The sequence below is a fragment of the Canis lupus genome, chromosome 22, assembly GCF_011100685.1.
Source record: "Canis lupus familiaris isolate Mischka breed German Shepherd chromosome 22, alternate assembly UU_Cfam_GSD_1.0, whole genome shotgun sequence".
NCBI lineage: Eukaryota > Metazoa > Chordata > Mammalia > Carnivora > Canidae > Canis > Canis lupus.
In genome coordinates, this window is record NC_049243.1 from 27179524 (window position 1) to 27200899 (window position 21376).

The 21376-nt window shown below is 35.2% G+C and overlaps 1 protein-coding gene across 9 annotated transcripts in view; it reads left to right on the forward strand.

The window, feature by feature from the left end:
• The window catches only part of PIBF1 (progesterone immunomodulatory binding factor 1), a 197848-nt gene that overhangs the window by 139899 nt on the left and 36573 nt on the right, over nucleotides 1–21376 (forward strand). The window lies entirely within an intron of this gene.

Consider the following 21376-nt stretch of genomic DNA (forward strand, 5'->3'; position numbering starts at 1 on the left):
CTGCCTTCTTTTGGATTAACTGAATATATTTTTAACATTTTGTGTTATCTCATTATTGGTTTTTTAGCTTTAATTCTGTGTTATTACAATAGTTTCTTTAGACTATAGTATACATCTTTAACATCACTGTCTCATTTTATGTGATTTTCTCCTACTTTGTATATAGCATAAAAGCCTTAAAATCATATAATTCCATTTGTTCCTCATACTTTTCTGCTCCTGTTGTCATATATTTTATTTATACATGTAAAAACTCCACGCTACATTGCTATTATTTTTATTTAGGCAACTGACAATTTTTTAAAAGATTTATTTATTTATTCTTAGAGAAAGAATGTGTAGCAGGGAGGGACAGAGTGAGAGAGAGAGAGGATCTTAAGCAGACTCCCTGCTGAGCATGGAGACCAATGCAGGGCTCAATCTCAGGACTCTGAGATCATGAACTGAGCCGATATTAAGAGTAGGACACCTAACAAACTGAGCCATCCAGGCACCCCAGAAATTGACAACTTTTTAAAGAGATACAACAATATGAGGAAAAGATATTATATTTAACCAAAGAGTTACCATGCCTGGTATTCTTAATTCCTTTGTGTAGGTCTATATCTCCATCTAGTATCACATGGCTTCTGGTTGATGCACTTCTTTTAATAGTGCCTGTAGAACAGGTCTTCAGGTGATGGAGTCTTTCTGCTTTTGTTTGTTGGAAAAAGTTATTTCACCTCTTTTTGGTTTTTGTTTTTACATTTCGTACTATTCTTAACAGAATTTAAGATATGTTTTAAATTTAATAATTTAAAATATGTTTCTGACAATTACGTTACTAAGGCCAAAGGAACTGGAAGTACACTAAAGGGTTCACTCTTATTACTATAAAATTCACATAACATGTAATTCATACAATTCCGTGGTTTTTGATGTGTTTACAGTATGGTACTATCACCACCATCTAGTTACAGAGTATTTTCATTACCCAGAAGTAAACTCTGTACCCATTAAGCAGTCTCTCCCCCTTTGCCCCTCCCCCCAGCCCCTGGAAGCCACTCTGTACTTTATGTCTCTGTGGATTTTCCTGTTATACACACTTCATATAAATGGAATCATGCAATATGTGGCCTTTTGTATCTGGCTGCTTTCACTTAGCATCATGTTTTCAAGATTCGTTCCTGTTATACCATCTACCAGTACTTAATTCCTTTTTATGACCAAATAATATTCCATTGTACAGATGCATCATAGATTGTCCATTCATCTATTGATAGACATTTGGGTTATTTCTACCTTTTGACTGTTGTGGATAGGGCTGCTATGAATATTCAGGTACAAGCATTATGTACTTTCAGTTCTATGGAGTAGACACGTAGGAGTGAAATTGCTGAGTTCGTGTTTGTTTTACAAAGAGAATTTTCCCAGGGTAGAAAAGTAGAGGTGGACTCTTTTTTCCTCTCTCTCTTTTTCAGTACTTGAAAGATCTTGCTCCACTCTCTTCTAGTTTGCATTGTTTCTGCTAAGAAATATGCTGTCATCTTTATCTTTGTGCCTCTCTAGGTAATGTGTCTCATTTCTCTAGAAGCTTTTAAGATTTTCTTTTTTATATTAGCTTTAAGCAATTTATGATGTGGCTTGTTGTGGTTTTCTTCATGTTTTCTGTGCTTTGGGTTTTGTCAAACCTCTTAACGTATGTGAGATCATCAGATTTGGAAGTTTTTCAGCCTATATATCTTCATATATGTTTCTATCCTACCCTCCCTTTCCTTTATAGACTGTATTAGACATGTATTATACTGCTTGAAGTTGCCCTACGACAGAAGAAATGTTCTTCTCTTCATTGTTTTCAGTCTTTTTCTGCCTTTGCTTTTGCATCATTTTTCTTGGTAAGTCAAGTCCACTAATCTTTTCTTCTCCAAAGTATTATCTGCTGTTAATCCAATCTAGTGTGTCTTACATCAAATATTGTAGTTTTCATTTCTAGTTCAATTTGGGTCTCTTTTGCATCTTCCAGGTCTACTTAACCTTTTCAAACTTTATTTTCTTGAGCATATGAAATATAGTTTCTATAACTATTTTGATATTCCTGTCTACTAATTCTATTGTCATACCACTTCTTGACTGGTTTCAATTAAATTGATCTAGCTCCTTATGTATCATATTGTCCTGTGTTTTTGCATGCTTACTAATTTCTTATAAGCAAAGAAGGAAGGTTACTTTTTCCCTCCACTGCTAAAACCAAAGCCTTTTAAATAATCTACCCTATGTCCTATGAATGATTAAATTTCCTACTTTGGCTAGTCACAAGAGGTAAATTCCTGGCCTGTATGATCTTTAGAGATTGTTCTTTCTACTCTTTTCAGTGGTTCTGTCTCAGTCTTTGGTAATTTCTTTACACACATGCAGTATTCAGTGCCCAGGTGTGCATACTCAAGGGGGAACATCTATAAATTTTCAGAGTTTTGTTTCTATATAGTTCTTTTCTTCAGTACTCTACCATAAGAACCATAGCCAACTTGGTTTCTTCTTCTACAGATCCTTAACTCAGGGAGTTTGGCAGGCTCTGCTTTGATTCCCCCTTCCTGAACTACTGCCTGAAACCCTTTACATACAGTGAACTAGGGCAACTGTAGGGTTGGACTTACTTTGTTTCCTGTGTCTCAGGGTCCACTGTTCTTCATTGTTTAAAGTACAGTGTCTTCAGACTATTGTTTCATTAGTTGGTTCAGTGTAAGAGAGAATAAAATTATTGACTTTCTTCTTTGTATGTGTATGTCTGTCACCTAATTCTCAAGAAACCACCAGGGGTTAAGAATGGAGTGTTGAAACATAGTCATTAAGCTTCTTGATACCAGTCTTGGTGATGTTTTTTTGGGGGGTCTGACTCCAAAAGCATAAATAAGTGGGACTACAAACCAAAGTTTCTACACAGCAAAGGAAACCATAAACAAAATGGAAAGGCAACTTACTAAATGAGAGAATATTTGGAAAACATATATCCAATAAGAGATTAATATTCAAAATACGTAAAGAATTCCTACAGCTCAATACAAAACAATAATCAAACATGGGCAGAGGATCTGAATAGACATTTTAACAAAGAAGACCTATAGCTAGCCTACAGGCACATGAAGAGATGCTCAGCATCACTAATCATCAGGGGAATGCAAATCAAAACCATAATGAGATACCACCTCACATCTGTCAGAATGGTTAGGCTCAAAAACACAAGAAATAAGTATTGGCAGCATGTAGAAAAAAGGAAATTCTCATTCACTCTTGGTAAATTGGTGCCACCACTATGGAAAACAGTATGGAGTTTATTCAAAGTGTTAAAAATAGAACTACCATATGGCCTAGGAATTCTATTTCATGGTTTGTATTCAAAGAAAATGAAAATGCTAATTCAATACAATACAATATTCATTGTAGTAGTATTTATAATGGCCAAGATATAGAAACAAACTAAGTATTGATAAATGAATGGATGGATAAAGAAAATATGCTATGTATACAGTGGAATATGACTCAACCAAAAAAAAAAAGAATGAAATCTTGCCATTTGCAACAACATAGGTGGACCCTGAGGGTATTACGCTAAGTGAAGTAAGTCAGACAGAGAAAGACAGATATCATAGATCTCATTTATATGTGGAATCTAAAAAACAAAACATGAACAAACAACACATGGATATGGAAAAAAGTGTTGGTTGGCAATGGAAGGGAGATTGAGGATGAGTGAAATGGGATCGGGGGTACAGACTTCTGGTTACAAAATGAATAGGTCATGGGCATGTGGTGTGCAACATGATGACTAGAATGAGCGGTATTGTCATGTGTATTTGAAGGTTACTAGGACAGTGAATCTTGAAAATTCTCATCACAGAAGAAGAAAATTAATTTTTTCTGGTAACATATGATAACTAGATTTATTGTGATGATCATTTCAAAACATTATGTTGTGTACCTAAAACTAATATAATATTGTATGTCAATTATACCTCAATTTTTAAAAAGAGAAAGAGGGGAAGAAAAGGAGTGTTGGTGTGGGATAGAAAATCTAGGCTATATCTGAAAGCATACACCAGAATTGCTGTGCCTTAGCTACCTTGAATCTTGGTGCTTGTTCTTAATCTTTCTGGTCATTCAATAAATATTTATCAGACTCCTACTGTACTTAACCACTGATGAACAAAAGAGGCAGACTCTTGCCTTTTAACATGTATAACCTTGTTTACAAAGGCTTTGTCTTCTAGTATAAGCACTTAGAAACTTATCTGTTACAACTTAATTTTAGAAAACTTATCTAGGGGACACCTGGGTGGCTCAGTGGTTGAAGGTCTGCCTTTGGCTTAGGTAGTGATCCTGGGGTCCTGTGATGGAATCCTGCATCAGGCTCCCCTGCAGGGAGCCTGCTTCTCCCTCTGCCTGTGCCTCTGCCTCTCTTTGTATGTCTCTCATTAACAAATAAAATCTTTTTAAAAAAGAAAAATTATTTAGAAAATAGGATATGCACAATCTCAAATGACCAAATTGCAAGGTTTTAGATACTTGAAGTTGTCTACTTAGGAGGCCTTTAGTGGAAGCCAGGTATTGTGTTAAAAAATTTCAAAGTGCCAAATTGAAAGAGACTTTAAGATGCATGGGTAGAATAAAGTAGAATCCTGTGTACTAACTTGAAAAGACATTCATGCTATATTGATAAATTTTTTTCCAAAAATCAAAACTACAAGATAATTTATATTGTATTTCTCTATTTTGGCCTTGAGAGTGTGTGTGTATGTTTCTGTCTATCTAGGGATAGGATTGTGTTTCTATCTAAGCATAGAGAAAAAAAGTTTACATACTATACAGCTGTCATGCCAAGCACACACAAATACCACTGGTCATGCCATTATGAATATAAAAACATTTTATTGGAGTAAACCTATAGGCAAAGAATTAACAGAGCATATATCATCCCCAAGTTCTCTTCCCATGGAAAAGTGTGCTTAGGCCTGGCATAGGTGGTCTGGATACACCACAGAAAGGGATCTGATAGACTCCACACCAAAACATTGTACATATCTAAAGAGAAGATTAAAGAACATCTAGTTGCCTAAATCATAATGGGAACAGGAGCCTTTGGAGGTTACAATCTCTATTAGCCTGTTCTAGTTAGAATAGGAAATGAGTCCCCAGGACCATCCATATTTCTCCCTCTAATATCAAACAGTGCTTACCTCTGAGATTGGGAGTGGGGAAGTATAGAAAGACTACTTTTTACGTTATGCATTTTTGAATTTGCTTGAATTTAATCCAACTCACATGAAATTTTTTGTTAAGGCATAGATTTGGTGATCAACACAATATCTGACTCATAGTAGATATGAAGTGAATGTTTATTCATTTGATCATTGACCTAGCCCCTCCACCAAACTTACGTAGATTTCTAAAGACAAAAATAAGAGGCAAAATTCTACTTTGTAAAATATATCTATAAACAGAGATTACATTCCAGCAATATTCATTGTACCCAAAATTTCATTGCCAGACATATATATACATGGATACCCATACATGGATCTCTTTGTTTGCTTTGATATATGCATAGAGATATCTGGAATAATTAAAAAGAAATCATTCATTGTTGATGATTATCCTTGTGGAGGGGGGCACTGAAGTTCTGGGTGGATGAAAGATTCTTTCAGTATTGCCTTTCTGGAGTTTAAATTACTTATTATGTGCATAATAATATGGAAAAAAGTGTTGGTTGGCAATGGAAGGGAGATCTCCCCTCCTCTTCTTCCTCATCTCCTTCCTCCATTTCATTATCCTCATTCTCCTTCCTCCATTTCATTATCAAGAGCAGGTATTTAAAAGAATATAGAAGGGAAGTCCGGGTGACTCAACGGTTTAGTGTCACCTTCAGCCCAGGACATGATCCTGGAGACCCGGGATCAAGTCCCATATAAGGCTCCCTGCATGGAGCTTGCTTCTCCCTCTGCCTATGTCTCTGCCTCTCTCTCTCTCTCTCTCTGTATCTCTCATGAATAAATAAATAAAATCTTTTTCTAAAATAAATAAATAAAAAATAAAAGAATATAGAAGTATTTTGGAGTATCAGAGGAAGGATTGCTATAGGAAAATTTTAGAGCCTCTAAAAACATAACATGCATTTGAAAATTTTAGGACTGAGAAAAGGAAACAGAAAGGGGGTCTAATGTATGCGCAGGCAAGGAGAAAAGATGTGGCAGGACTTTCTACTTGATGGGGTCATTGAAATGCTTTTCTTTTTCTTTCTTTTTTTTTTTTTGGAAGTTCTTTTTTTTTTTTTTTTTTTTTAATTTAGATTCAGTTTGCCAGTTTAGAAATGATATTGGAATACATGATTTCTACAAACATAGAAATTTCTAGATGAGTAAATGTGTGCCTTTGTTCTTTGAGTTATCTGACCTGAACAACTGCTGAGAGTGTTCTGTCGACACTGCTGAGAGTGTTCTGTCAACATCCTCAGTGTACCCAGTCTCTTGTAAGGAGTCTGTTGCCCACAATTCCTACCTACAATTCCATCTCCATATTTTAAAGAGAGACTCATTTGCCAGCAACACCCCTAAAAGAACTAAATCTCTTTAAACTTCAAAGCCAACTTTTCCTTCCATATTTCTAAGCCTTTATTGAGGTGGGAAAAAAAAAATATTTTATGTACCACCAAAGAGTGAAAGAGTAGGAGATGCTTCCAACTTAACTATGATACAATGCTTCATTATCACCTTAATAAATGTTTCAGTTTTAAGCACTCATTCTTGTAGACTTTAGGCAATGATTTTTTATCATATACCACCTAACTTCATTTCTATCCTTCTAACACAACCTATGTGCCAAATCATACTGGAATATTTCCAGAGACATTTTAAATGGCAGTTAAACTCAACCTGTGACAGATTAACCATACTCAGAACTCAATTGAAATCACAATATAAACATCTAAGATCAAATATGCATGTGCAAGCTATAAGATACATCCACTTTCATAGAAAACAGTACCCTTTGCCTCCCGAAGTGTTTTCCTGAAAGTTTGTTGATATGTAAAATTCTTTCAATAAAGAGCAGTGCTTTTATTTCACCATTAAAAATATGAGGCTTAAAACATAAACACATAGGGTACTACACTGCCTGAAATGTTTTAAATTTGGCAAGTAAAGTTTATCAGCCCATCACAACTCTTTCTTCTGGCCAAAACTGTCCGCTATACTGTGGATCTTGATTTCATTTTGAAAGGTCCGTTGCCTACCAGGGAATGTCCGTATTCTTTAGCTTTGACAAAGGCCAATTTAATCCTAACCTACTTGTCATCCTCCTCTTCTACCTCCCCTCTCCTCGGGTCCTCACTTCCAGCTCCTCCTACACCAGGTAGTGTGTCTTTTGCTCCTGCTCCACCACTTTGTTACCCTCCTACTTCTCATTCTCCATTATTTACTTTTTTCTGATTGTTCCATAACTGTGGACATGCCCCAGACATCTATCTTGACACTGTTCTCTTCTTAGAGTGTCTTCATCATGTTCTATGGCTTCAGCTACCAACTACAATAACTTTTCATTGTCGCCTTTCTTGAGTAAGTCGGAGATTTACTGTGGTAAGCATGTATATAATCAGAATTCAAAGAGTACAAAAGGAGCGTTCAGCAAAAGCAGATCCTCCCTATTATCTTCATAGCACCTTCTGAACATCTCTACTCAGTCTCCTGCTTTATTGGTATTGACTTGATACGACCTCTTTCTTATCTATCATCTAAATTAAATTAGGAACCAGCTGATTGGCATTATCTCTATTTAGTCCTCCACCTTGTTGCCAAAATACTCTAAATACAAATCTGTTTTTGTTTCTCCCACAGTTAGACTTGTCTTTGTTTCCTGAGAATAATACATAAGATCTTCCATTATCCTACCCCTGCCTACATATCCAGTTTCATCTTGCATTATACAACACACACACAGCCACACACAGCCACACTCCTACTGTATACAACCGCTTGTGCTTCTCCCCACATACGTAACTTCTTGTGCTTTACTTGAATTCTCTAAGCACTCTATGCTATTTCATGTCTCTTTGCTTTTGTGCACTCTGAACTTTTTGCCCATTGTAGCCATGTTTGTGTCACAGGTGCTTCTTTTTAATATCAAGTGTCACCTACTCTGTCAAGCCTTTTTCGAGCCCCAGGCAGAAATGACTTATGTATTCCCATGAAACATATATACCAAGATATATTTGGATAGATAGAGATGTTGTTGACATAGCTGTCTATGTGCTTCTTAAGAAGAAGGATCTTTTGTTATTGGTCTATATATCCCCACTGCTTAGCACAGTGCCTGATTCAGTACAAAGTAAATAGATGTTTGTTGAAGGAATAACTTCTGTTTTTGATAGGTCAAAGTATATAAGACAAGTGCAGGATGCTAGAATGAACCTGAAGCAATTTGGAAGCCCTAACCAAGAGGAGCAGAGGGAGAAATCAGACCCACTAATTAGAAAGAAAACTTTAGTTTCTTCCCGAGTATCAAGGACTCAATAATATGCTTTATGTCACACAAGGAACCACAGCAGGGTACATATCAGCTCCACCCACCACCACCATCATGAAAAAAATATTCTAGTCACATGGAATCAGTAGGGTCATCAATCTTAATTGAAAACACTAGAGTTGTTTCTTTTGTTTGACTTTATTTTAGTGTAAAAGGAAGAAACTAAGCAAAGATGAGTAATTAAAAGAGATAATAAAGGTGAGAATACATGTGTATAGCACTTAATCATATGTTACTATATTCACGTAACCATTGGGATATGAAACTGAGTTTTCAAGTTAGGCAGACTGGCGTGTATGACTTTTAGGTAAGTTCTTTACCCTCTGTAAGCCTCAATTTTTCAAACTGTGAAGTGGGAATAATAATACTATATATATGTTTGCCTCAAGAATTAGAGATAACTTAATCTAAGATAAGCACCTACCATAACTGGCATACACTTATCATCAGTAAATGCAGATGGGGTTTTTTTGTCCTATGTTTTATTTATTTTTCTGCTTCTGGCAATAGTAGTAATAAGGTAAGTATTGTTATCAATACCCTTGGCATTTTAAATAAATACTAGTTTCAGAATTGGAATAAATAATGCTTATTTTGCTTATGTGGAAATATTCAGAATGAACTATCCAAATGAATTTTTAACACAATATAGAAAGGTTATGTAATAACAATGTAAGTAATTTTTATGAAAAGGTAGATGATAGTAAAACTGCAATTCTGGAGAGTAATCACTTGCTCTTTTCAGGTGTTAAAAGTATATTTAATTGCATACAAACTAAGCATTTAAGGAAAAGTATGGAAAACTGGATATTTTTAGACTAATAAAAACTTCAAATTAACCAGAATTATTATATTTAAAATAGAGAACATGAATTACTAATAAAATTCAACAACTTTGTTGAATCGGTATAGAAAAGCAAAAGGTAAGCAATAATAATATACAATAAAATGATGAAGATAAACATTTAATAGCAATGATAACATAGCTTCCTTTTTTTTTTTTTAAGATTTTATTTATTTATTCATGAGAGACACAGAGAGAGAGAGGCAGAGACACAGGCAAAGGGAGAAGGAGAAGCAGGCTCCATGCAAGGAGCCTGATGTGGGACCCAAACCCGGGAATCTGGGATCATCCTCTCGAGCCAAAGGCAGACAGACACTCAACCACTAAGCCAGCCAGGCATCCCGATAACATAGCCTCTTAAAAATTTTGTGTAAATATTTCACTAAAATCAAAATTATATGAATAAATGATATTAATAATGGCCAGCAATTTTAAGTGTTTATTTAATACCACTCAAACTACATTATGAAACCATAGGAGTGTTGCTTGCACTAACTAGGATCTTAAAGAGTGAGAGATCCCGGAGTTTACCAGATTCCCAGGCTTCCTGAGGCCTAAAAGAAGCTCTTTTGTCTGAGTGGGCTTCCATTAGATTGGCATATTTATGAGAGAAGAATCAAAGGAGAAAAATGATTCAGATGCAAATTCTAAATTCTACTCTGTCTGCTCTTAGGTTTTTGGTGGATATGCCATTTGGAATAGTTAACATTACATGTTAACTCCTCCCTTACATGACACCTCCACTCTTCAGATCCAAAATTTTCAGCAGGTGATAAAGCCCACAAAACCTTGCCACAAAATTAATCTGAGACTGATTTGGATTTGGACTGCTTTGAATGTAAATTTTGTCCTTTATAATTAAAAATGTTAACTATCACCTGAACAAATAGGTTTTATACTTTTTCACCATTACCTATAGTAAGAAGTGCAGCTTATATAACAATCCAGTATATACATTTATGTGTATTTGTGTGTGTGTGTATGTGTGTGTATTTGAAGTAATTTTCATAGGAGTGAGTACCTTACGACATGTAACATATTCTGTTAGTTGCCATTCTGTTGTTTCTTTTCTCTTCCTTTTTTTAATACTGCTTACAACCCACAGTGTGTTTTCAATTGGACAGATAAGTAACACATTTTCTTCTCCTTACGGAAGCCTTCTTAAGAAATCAGCATAGATACTGAGAAGAGAAAAAAAGTGAAACCTGTTCAAGAAATACAGGGTCCTCTGGTGTGACTGTCATATGAAAACCTATAATGCTTCCCAATTGTCTACCACATATAGGAACAATGCTAATCCAGCCTCTGTATCATTTTGAATTAACACAGTGTGCTGCTGAAGCAATTATTATTTCCCCATATTATGTCCATTTCTCTTCCACTGAACAATTCTGAACAAATTTACTATGGTTTCTCCCATTGTTTGGAATTAGTACCATTTATAGATTTGTATAATTTTATTCTATAACTCTGATCCTGCAAATTATTTATAATGTGTATATATGACTAACAGTTTGAGAACCCTGCTATTTTCTTCTTTATCTGTGGAAAGTGTTTAGGCTTCATCTTCACCAAAAACAAAACAAACAAACAAAAAAAACTTGTAGTGATTTTTTTAAGTTTGTTTTTTTATTATTTTTATTTTTTTATTTGAGACAGAGCAAGGGGAGGGGCAAAGGGAGAGAGAAGTGAGGAGAATCTCAAGCAGACACTGTGCTGAGCATAGAGCCTGATGCAGGGCTTGATCTCATGACCCTGAGACCATGACTTGAGCTAAAAATAGAGAGGCAGTTGCTTAATTGACAGAGAAACCCAAGCACCCCTGAAGTGATCCCTTTTTTAAAATAAATGTTGTTTTAGGGTGCCTGGGTGATTCAGTCAGTTGAGCATCTGCCTTCAGCTCAGGTCATAATCCCAGGGTCCTGGGATGGAGCCCTGGGTCAGGCTTCTTGTTCAGCAGGGAGTCTGCTTCTCCCTCTCCTTCTGCATCTCTCCCACTTGTGCTCTCTCCTTCAAATAAATAAGATCTTAAAAAAAAAAAAAATACATCTTGTTCTGAACTACATTGAGTTTCTTCGAACTGTATTGAGTTCCATATCTATGTGTTAACATTTTTATCACTGAGTTACATAGATTCTTGAGGAACTCCAGTAAACAACAAGATTTCTCATTGTAGAAAATGTGATTTTTCCCCCAAATAAATTTATTTCTTTATTGGCTCTTTACACAGGAAGTACTTATGTAAGAATAATTGATAAAGGTAATGTTATCAAAAAATGTTTTAGATCATTTTGTGCCATTGAACTCAGCATAAGAAATAAAGTATATTAAGTAAATGAATTCTGTTAAGTGTCAGGTAGTACTAATATGAAATTCAGTCTTTTGGTAAATATTCAGTACCTGTATGTCAGCTGTCATTCTAGGTTCTTGAAATAATCATTGAATAAGACAGAAATTCCTACCATTTGGAGCTTATATCCTAATTAGGGAGAAACAAAGCATTTTTTTTTTCAAGTAAAAATTAAAACTTGGTAAGTTTTATGAAAGAAGTAAACCAGGCAGAGGATAACAACCAATTATCGCTGCCTGTAATTTGCAGCCAGATGGGCACACAGAAGGCACAAATGGAGCACCACTGTTCTTACATGTCCTTGGAAAATGACTAAAGCACCAAGGAAAGGAGCATAGCACCCATAAGTCCCACATGAACATGGCACCCACATAGATTCAATTAGATATCTTTACGTGGAAGAATAGCTATGAAGCATCTTCCTTTGTGGACAGTTGGTCATGTTTCTTTAGTGTTTGTGTGTTGTCATGCACACCCATGCCTTTAGTCTACATTCTTTATTTTGAGGTAGTAGAGGAGAGGAATTCTTATATCTTCACATTTTGTGCTAGTCGTACATATTATTGCTTTCTTTCCTGCTACTGAGAGGCAGTAATGAATATTGGCTATTAAGCAAATGATTCTGGAGCCAGACTCACTGGGTTAAACTGTCCTTTCTGGTAATTACTTGCTGTGTAAACTCAGAAAAGTTGTTTGACTTCTCTGTGCCTCAGTGTTCTCAGTTGTAAATTATTTATTAAGTTCCAAATAAGATTTTCCAAGCAAGGGCAGCCCCGGTGGTGCAGCGGTTTAGCGCCGCCTGCAGTCTGGGGTGTGATCCTGGAGACCCAGGATCAAGTCCCACATCGGGCTCCCTGCATGGAGCCTGCTTCTCCCTCTGCCTGCGTCTCTGCCTCTCTCTCTCTCTCTGTGTCTCTCATGAATAAATAAATAAAATCTTAAAAAAAAAAAAAAAAAGATTTTCCAAGCAAATGAGTGGATTACTTCTAGTTTTTAAAACAGAGTATGTTTGGGGCACCTCGATGACATAGTCAGTTAAACATTTGGCTTAGGTCATGATCTCAGGGTCGTGAGATTGAGCCCCACATCAGGCTCTGTCCTCATCACAGAGTTGGCTTCAGATTCTCTCTCGCTCTCTCTCTGTCCCTACTGCTCATTCGCTCTCTCACTTTAAAATAAAACAGTATGTTTCATAACATTTAGGAGAGAAAACACAGAAAAGAAAAGCAGAGGATGAAAAAAAAAACTTTTAAAAACAGGCAAAGACCATCTGAAAAGGCTATATACAGTACAATTCTAGCTATGTGATATTCTAGAAAAGGCAAAACTATGGAGACGGAAGATCAGTAGTTGCAGGGGTTAGGAGAGAGGGAGGGATAAATAGATACAGCAAAAGGACTTTTTAGGGTAAACTGTTGTTTATAATATTGTAACTGGACACATGCCCTTATCCGTTTGTCCAAACCCATAGAATGTATAGCACCAAGAGTGCACTGTAATGTAAACTCTAGACTTTGGATGACAGTGGTGTGTCAGTATAGGTTCATCAGTTGTCATAAATGCTGATGCTGGGAGAGGTTGTGAGATGGGGGAGCAGGGAATATATGGGAACTCCTTGTGTTTCCAGGCCATTTTGCTGTGAACCTAAAACTGTTGTAATAAAGTCTTCAAAAACAAGATGAGAAAGGGAATGAAATCTGAATACCACAGAGAAGAGATAGATGAAAAAAGGAGGGAGAAGATGTTAGTGGCTCATTTTCTGTGAAGGTAATAATGGCCACCTTTTGTCCCTTGTACAATTTGGCAGTCCTTGAAGCTGGATTTGTTGGTAGCAGGAAAATAGCCCCAGGAAAGTAACTTTTTGACATAGATAACAATTTTTTTGTAATGTTTAGGAATCTGGGGGAGACTTCTTCATTTTCTCTTGTGTCTGTGTATTTCATGTGATGCTTCACTCCTTGGGAAGTTAGTGTCCTCATAAATTTTGTGGATGCTCAAGATATAATATAACTGGACATGAGGGATAATTAAATTGTTGATCCATGATAAAGTTCCATAAAGAAGACCTAATGTGAAGAGGCTGATTATTGCCATTCTGATTTTTTGAGATTGTAATGTGGAATTATATACAGGTTAACCTTTTTATTTTAATAGTGATTAACATATATTTATCTACCATATGAATGACCAATTTGTTTTATGGATAAAACATTCAGATTCATTTTTCTAACAGCTCTGTGTCCAACCTTGCCAAGTGCTTAAGCCAAGAAGTCTTTGTTACGGTTCCTTCTGGAAAAAACTCAATTACGTGGATTCAGGACAATATACTAGAATCTGTTCTATAGGCATGCTTTTTATAGGTTCACATACCAGCTAATGTGAGAGTGTGTGTGTGTATACAAAATGCCAACCACCACTGAAGTAAGGGAAAACGATGATTTATCTATAAATTATATCCTGTTTACCCATCAAACAAATTGTTTAAACTCCTTATCTTACTGGTTTGCCTTGATAACTCATGAATGACCACTTTTTTTTTATTTAAGAACTATTACAACTCTCACAGCAACACCCTCCCCATTGCGAGCAGGATTGATATACAATTGAACCACGTTAAAATGAATTTCTCAGGGACAAGAAATTTAAACCCCTTGAACTTGAAAATCCCATTCTCTGACTCTAATCTCCTGTCCTTCCAGCTCTTCCAGTCCTCTCATTCCCACTAAATCTGTGCTTTATTTGCACTCATTGTGTTCCACACTCATAAACTCTTCATATTTTCCCTGTCAAGCCCCTCTTGACTTCATTTTTCTTCCTACCCAGCCTTACCAACCATCTGAGTACTACACTCACTAGGACCCCAGATTGCTTTGTCCCTTAATTCATCCATCAATCAGGCTTTTCTTGACATTCCCTACCCTTTGCATATTACCTTACAATCTGATAGTTACCCCATAAATACTTAATGGAAGGAAGGAGAGAGGGAGAGAAGATTCTTTGGTTTTGTGGTAATGTGCTGAAAATTTCTTGTGGAAATCTGTTACGTTTGCCGCTTGAAAGCATTACAAATTCATGTTGTTGATGATCAGCCATGCCCTCATTCCTGCTGCCCAGTGTTTTTATTTCTCTGCATCTGTCCTATTATTGGGATATCCGTCCCAATATCCTCATTGCAGGTCATTTCCACTCCTCAAAACCATCAGTTCCATCATCTATCATCATCTGTAGCTTCATTACTATAATTAGGTCATCTCAGTTTCTTTTTCTGGAGTCTCTTTCACCCAAGGATTTTTTTTGTATCTTCACTTACTCTTTTTCCCCCCTTTTGGTCCTTCTTCAAAAAAAATGGGAGAGAGACTGTGTGTGTGTGTGTGTGTGTGTGTGTGTGTAGACATAGGCAACTTTCAAAAGTTAACCCCTCTCTTTATACTTAATTCCTACTACTGTCCTCCCTGATCATCTGTTCAGCTATGCCCGCCCTTAGTGATCAGCACTGGTTTCCTAATTGTTGGTATTCTTTTCTCAGTCTCCTGATCTATGGCATGACATTTTGGATGCTATAGATAATCTAGAAATTCTTGCTTGATGACACCATTCTCCCTCAGATGTCTTATCTTCTTACAACCCTGCAGTGTAGGTGTCCCTCAAATGTCTGCCGCTTTGCTCTATACTTACACCTCACTAGTGATTCTCAAATGTTAGTGACTGTAAGAATCACCAAAGATTCTTGTTTAAAATATAGGTTTCTAGATCCTGCCCTTAGAGATTGTGACTAAGTAGGTCTGGAATGAAACCCATGAATCTGCATTTTTAACTCCCTCTTCCTGTGACTCTAATAAAAGTGATGTATGACCACACTTGGAAAAAAAATCATCCTCTCCAGTCCTGAGTATTCTGTGACTTATGAGTAGATAGTCCATCACATCCAAGCTGATTATTCTGAAATATTTAATGTCCTACTCAAGAATTTTGTCTTACCTATTATTTTTCCTTTTATTTTGTTAATATCTCCTTATTACCATACTTTGATAATCTCAGGATCAGAGCAGGACTGATAATCAACTAGCATGCACTTGCTTTTGGTTATTAAAATAAGAAAATATTTGGGGGTGCCAGGGTGGCTTAGTTGGTCAAGTGTCCAGCTCTTGGTTTCATTCCAGGTCATGATCTCCTCGCGTCCTGGGAACAAGCCCTGCATTGGGCTCCACACTCAGTAGAGTCTACTTGTCCCTCTCCTTCCCGCCCACCCTGCCACCCCCCACTACTTGCCCTTGTTCCCATGTGCTCTTTCTCTCTCTCAAATAAATAAATAAAATCTTTTAAAAAATAAACAAGAAAGTATTTGTGAGAATACTGTACATAGCTGTTGTCCTAAGTCCCTGCATGTCATTTCTGTCTGTCTGGTGCCTCCTAAAATCCCCCAGATCTCCTCACCATCTACCAACAAAGAAGTAATACCTGGGATTACAGAGTTTCTCCATGCACCTGCTCCAGTGCAAAGCTGGCATCTTAATTGGTTGAATTGTATCAGTTAAATATCACTCCTGTTAAATATGATGAGATTATTAACCACTGAGCCACAGGATAAGAAAGTGGTTTTAATGGGAAGGATGGTAAGTTCAGGATATAAGATGAATTATGTGCAGTAGAGTTAAACCTGGTAAAAGTTGGATGGAGTGGCCTGCAGCAAGTCCAAGATCACAAAAGCTATGCTTTCTAAATTTTTGACTGATTATCAGAATCTGAGACTAGCCTTGAGAAATTCTGATTCATTGGAACTGGGCTGGGACCCAGAAATCACTGTTTTTTAACTGTTTTCACCAGTGATCTGATGATTTAACTAGATTTGACAACTGCTCCTATAGGTTGAGAACACAGAGAATTAGTACCAAAGTGTTGCACCATATTGGACCTCAAATAGGCATTTTACATTCCAAGGTACAATCAAAAAGATTAGATAAGGATATGTGGAATTTTCTTCAAAAACTACCACCTACTAGAAAGTATCACTTGTATATATCTTATGCACAGAAACTAATTCAATGTTAAATTCTATTCAACAGAATGCATTTTGTCCCTGGCAAGAGCTCCATTTCTAGGAGTTTCTTTAAAAATAAACTCTACAAGGAAAAAAATCCCACATTTAGTAGAAACACAACAAAATGTGGTCACCTTTATATACTTTTTTTTTTAATTTTAAGAGAAAATATATTATTTTAGATTATCATCCAAGAGTTAATTAAAATTTGAGTTGAAATATATAATTATACTTTAATCAGGTGTTGCGTTTCTCTGAATCATATGCACAATTTATTGAAACAAAGGCGGAATAACAATTCTATAAAATGTTGTGTCATGGGTTTACTCCTGAGTCATTTATTACGTATATGATTCTTGAGTCACTAATTACTAAGGCTTTCCTATAAGGAAAAGATTACTAACAATAGGCAAAGTGAGTGATTGTGTAACTTTTTGAATACTAATTATTATAGTTACAGAAAGACTTTTGTAAGCCATGTTGGAGGAATTAAATTCTGTCGAATTATAATTATTTCAAAAATAGATATTAGCATCACTTTTCATTGACAAACATCTATTTTTCATGAGGAATTAAATTTGGAGATTTAAAAGCTTAACAAATTCATAAAGAAATATGTTCTTAAAACTGACAGCACTGTAGTTGTTCTTAATGTCCAGAAAGGGAAGAGTTTGTAGGCTATATATTAGAGATACCTTTTGAAAGTAAGGCTTCTGGGGCCCTTAATTTTGTTTATAATAGTAAAACCTAACCTGTGTAATTGCTGTGATGAAAAAAGTGGAACTAAAATAATTAAGACTAATGACTGCTGTTATACTTTTTATGCAACTGAATTTAGATCTGATAAGTTTCAAACATAGCTCATTCTAGGCTACAGCTAACTACAATTTGTAATGCCCTTAGTGCTTCCCTGATGTTGCTCACCAGCCCCCGGCCCCACCCCCCCATCCCTCTCCGGACTATTCCGCACTTTGAAACACAAAGCAACTTGTCAGTTCAGTTTATTCAGTTAAGGTCAGTTCCGTGAAAACAAAGTCGAGGCAATTGTTTGATTTAATTGACTAGTGAAACTGGTTATACAGGTAAGTAGAACTTAGTTTTATTTTTGTCCAGCTGCATATTTGAATGTTCATAAAATAACTAAGTAGACTAAGTAATAAGATTCCAGTGACATTGTAATAGATTTAAAAGAATGACTACCAAAGGAAGGAAAAAGGACACTAAAACCCAAACTATAGAAAATATTCATGGTATTTTTTTTTCTTTATAGCTTTGCTTTACTGTAATGAATCATGTCCAAAAAATGAAGTCGTCTTTTCTTTCACTATTCATTTCCTTTTCTTTGAGGAATTTTTTTTTCCCTGTGCTAATGTAACCAAAAGGAAATTTTCTAATATAATTCATTTGAGCTATTTAAATAACTTTTACAAAGTAGTCCTCAATCTGCAAGCAGATATTCTCTGACAGCTAGCTGGTCAACCACTTTGACTTTTTCTCCCTTACCCACTTGGATCTCATGGCTGATCATTTTAACGATGATTGTTTCTGCCTTAGATTCTTTCTGCCTTCCACTGTACCTTCCACTGTACCCATATTACTCTTCTCTAAACCTTCAGCTTCTAAGCTGCTAGTCACTCATTTCTTTTATGTGAATAGAAAACCAAAATATTGCAATACTAAAACAAATTATATGTTTAAATCTTAATAAAAAATATAAATCCTGTAAATATAATTCACTTGAGAAAAAAATATAAATCATTTCTTGTCCCAGAAAAAGAGCAAATCTTTAGGGACTATGAAGGAAAGAGGAAAAAATATTTAAATATATAAAGGGCTAGAATTTTATTATCAAAGAACATTTAAAGTCATAACGTAGGAATTTTATAGTATTTTTGTTCTATGTAATAAAATACTCTCTTCCCCATACCTCACACTTATAATAGATATCCACCACTTTTGTAGTCATTGTTCAGTTTTTGCATATCCAACTTTAGAATACTTTTTCTGGAACTCATTAGGTACCAAATATGGGCCTGCTGATAGTGACAGTGCTGTGTTTAGTCCTCTACTAACCTATGTTTTACATTTGCTTAGGAAAACAGCAAACACAATAAACAAAAAAACTAAGATTGGTTGGATATATAAGTTAATTAAGTCCTTAAGGAAAGAATTTTGGTCTTCATATATCAAGTGCATTACATAGTCCTTAACCTTAGTGCAACTTCTGTCTGAAAAAAAATTCACAAAGAAAACATTAAAGAAAAATAATTAATTTTGAAGTCTGTTGCAATATTATACTAGTCAAAAATGGATAACGTCCTAAATGTTTATTACTATAAGCAATGTAATTATGGTACATTAGCTTCCTAGACAGTTTTGTAACCATTAAAATCATAAATTAAGGTACTCTGAGAGCTTGGAAAAATAATTATATTAGGTAAAGGCATAATATAAAATTGTGTATAATATACTAGCAATGAGCAATCCAAAAGGAAATTAAGAAAACAATTCCACTTATGATAGCATCAAAAAGTATGAAATGTTTAGGAATAAATTTATCAAATAGAAGAAAGATTTGTACACTGCAAACTACAAAATATTGCTGAAGAAATTCAGAAAGACCTAATAAATGGAAAGATATCCCATGTTCATGGATTAGAAGACTTAATATTGTTAAGATGACAATACTGCCCAAAACAGTTTAAAGCTTCCATGCACTCCCTATCAGAATCCCAAGAGCATTTTTTTGCAAAAAATAAAAAAACTCAGCCTAAAATTCAGATACAATCTCAAGGGACCCTGAATGGCTAAAACAATCTCGAAAAAGAAAAAGTTAGAGAATTCACACTTCCAAATTCTAAAATTTACTACAAAGATAGTCAAAACAATGATGTACTAGCAAAAGAATAGGTAGAGAAGACAGAGTAAAATAGAGTCTGGAAGTAAACCTTCACATCTACAGTAAATGATTTTTCAACAAGATTGCTAAGACCATTCAATGAAAAAAAGTCTTTTGGACAAATGGTGATGGTAAAACTGGATTATCTCCATGTAAGACATTGAAATTGAACCCATACCTTATACTATATACAAAAAATAATTCCAAGTGGATCAAAGACCTAAATTTCAGAGCTAGGAAAATAAAACTCATAGAAGAAAACATTGGAGAAAATCTTCATGATCTTGGGTTTGGCAATTGTTTCTTAAAAAGGACCTCAAAAGTATAGAGAACAAATGAAAAAATAGGTAAGTTGGACTTCATCAAAATTAAAGACTTTTGTGATCAAAAGATAGAAGAGAGTAAAAAGAGAACCCACAGAATGAGAGAAAGTATTTACAAATCATATCTCTAATAAGAGTTTAATATCCAGAATGTAAAAGAACTACTCAACAAAAAAAAAAGCAGACAACCTAATTAAAATATAGGCAAAGGACTTACAGATATTTCTACAAAGAAGATATACTACAGCCAATAGCCAGTAGGCACATGAAATAACAGTATTGGTGAGGATGTGGAGAAAGTAGAACCAAGTGCATTGTTAATAGGAATGTAAAATGATGCAGCCACTGTAGAAAACAGTTGACAGTTCCTCAAAAAGTTAAATATAGAAAAAATGTTTTTTTAATTTTTTAAAAAGCTAAATGTAAATTACCATATGACTTGACAGTTTCACTCCACTCCTTTGGGCAGATACCCAAAGGAATTGAAAATGGAAACTCAAACATATTTATTTATACACCACTATTTGTAGCAACATCACTTACAATAGCCAAAAAGTGAAAACCACCCAAATATTCATCAAGAGATGAATAAATAAACAAATGCGCTATAAACACACAGTGGAATATTATATAGCTATAGAAAGGGATAAAGTTCTGATACATGGTACACCATGGATGAATCTTAAAAACAGTACATTGGTGAAATAAGCAGACACAAAATAACAAATATTATATGATTCCCTTTATATATCTAGAATAGGCAAATTCATACAGATAGGTAGTAGAATAGAGATTTCCAGTAGCTTGGCGGGGGAGGGGGGTGTTTTTACTTAATGGATACTTCTGTTAGGATTGATAAAAAATATTCCAGAAATAGATACTAGTGATGCTTCCACAACATCGTGAATGTACTTAATGGCCTCTGAGTGTTAACCTGTAAAATCGTTAACATTGTAAATTTTATATTATTTATATTTTAACTACAATTTTTTTTAAATGTCATTATACATAATGATTTAGCTACAATTCACCAATTTTACAAAGATAGAGAGGTACATGGGTGGCTCAGTCAGTTAATAGTCTGCCTTCAGCTCAAGTCATGATCCCAGAGTCCTGGGATCAAGCCCCACATACCTGGCTCCTTGCTCAGCAGGGAGCTTGTTCTCTCTCTTTCTCTGTCAAATAAATAAAATCTTAAAAAAAAAATAAAAAAAGGAAAGAAATATGAAGACATGAGGAAAATGGTAAATTGTAATGTCTTTATGTTATTTTGAATAGAAATAAAGCTCAAAAGATTTTTATTCTTAGCTAATGGATACTTATTAAAAGGAGATAGGGCAGCCCAGGTGGCTCAGTGGTTTAGCACACACCT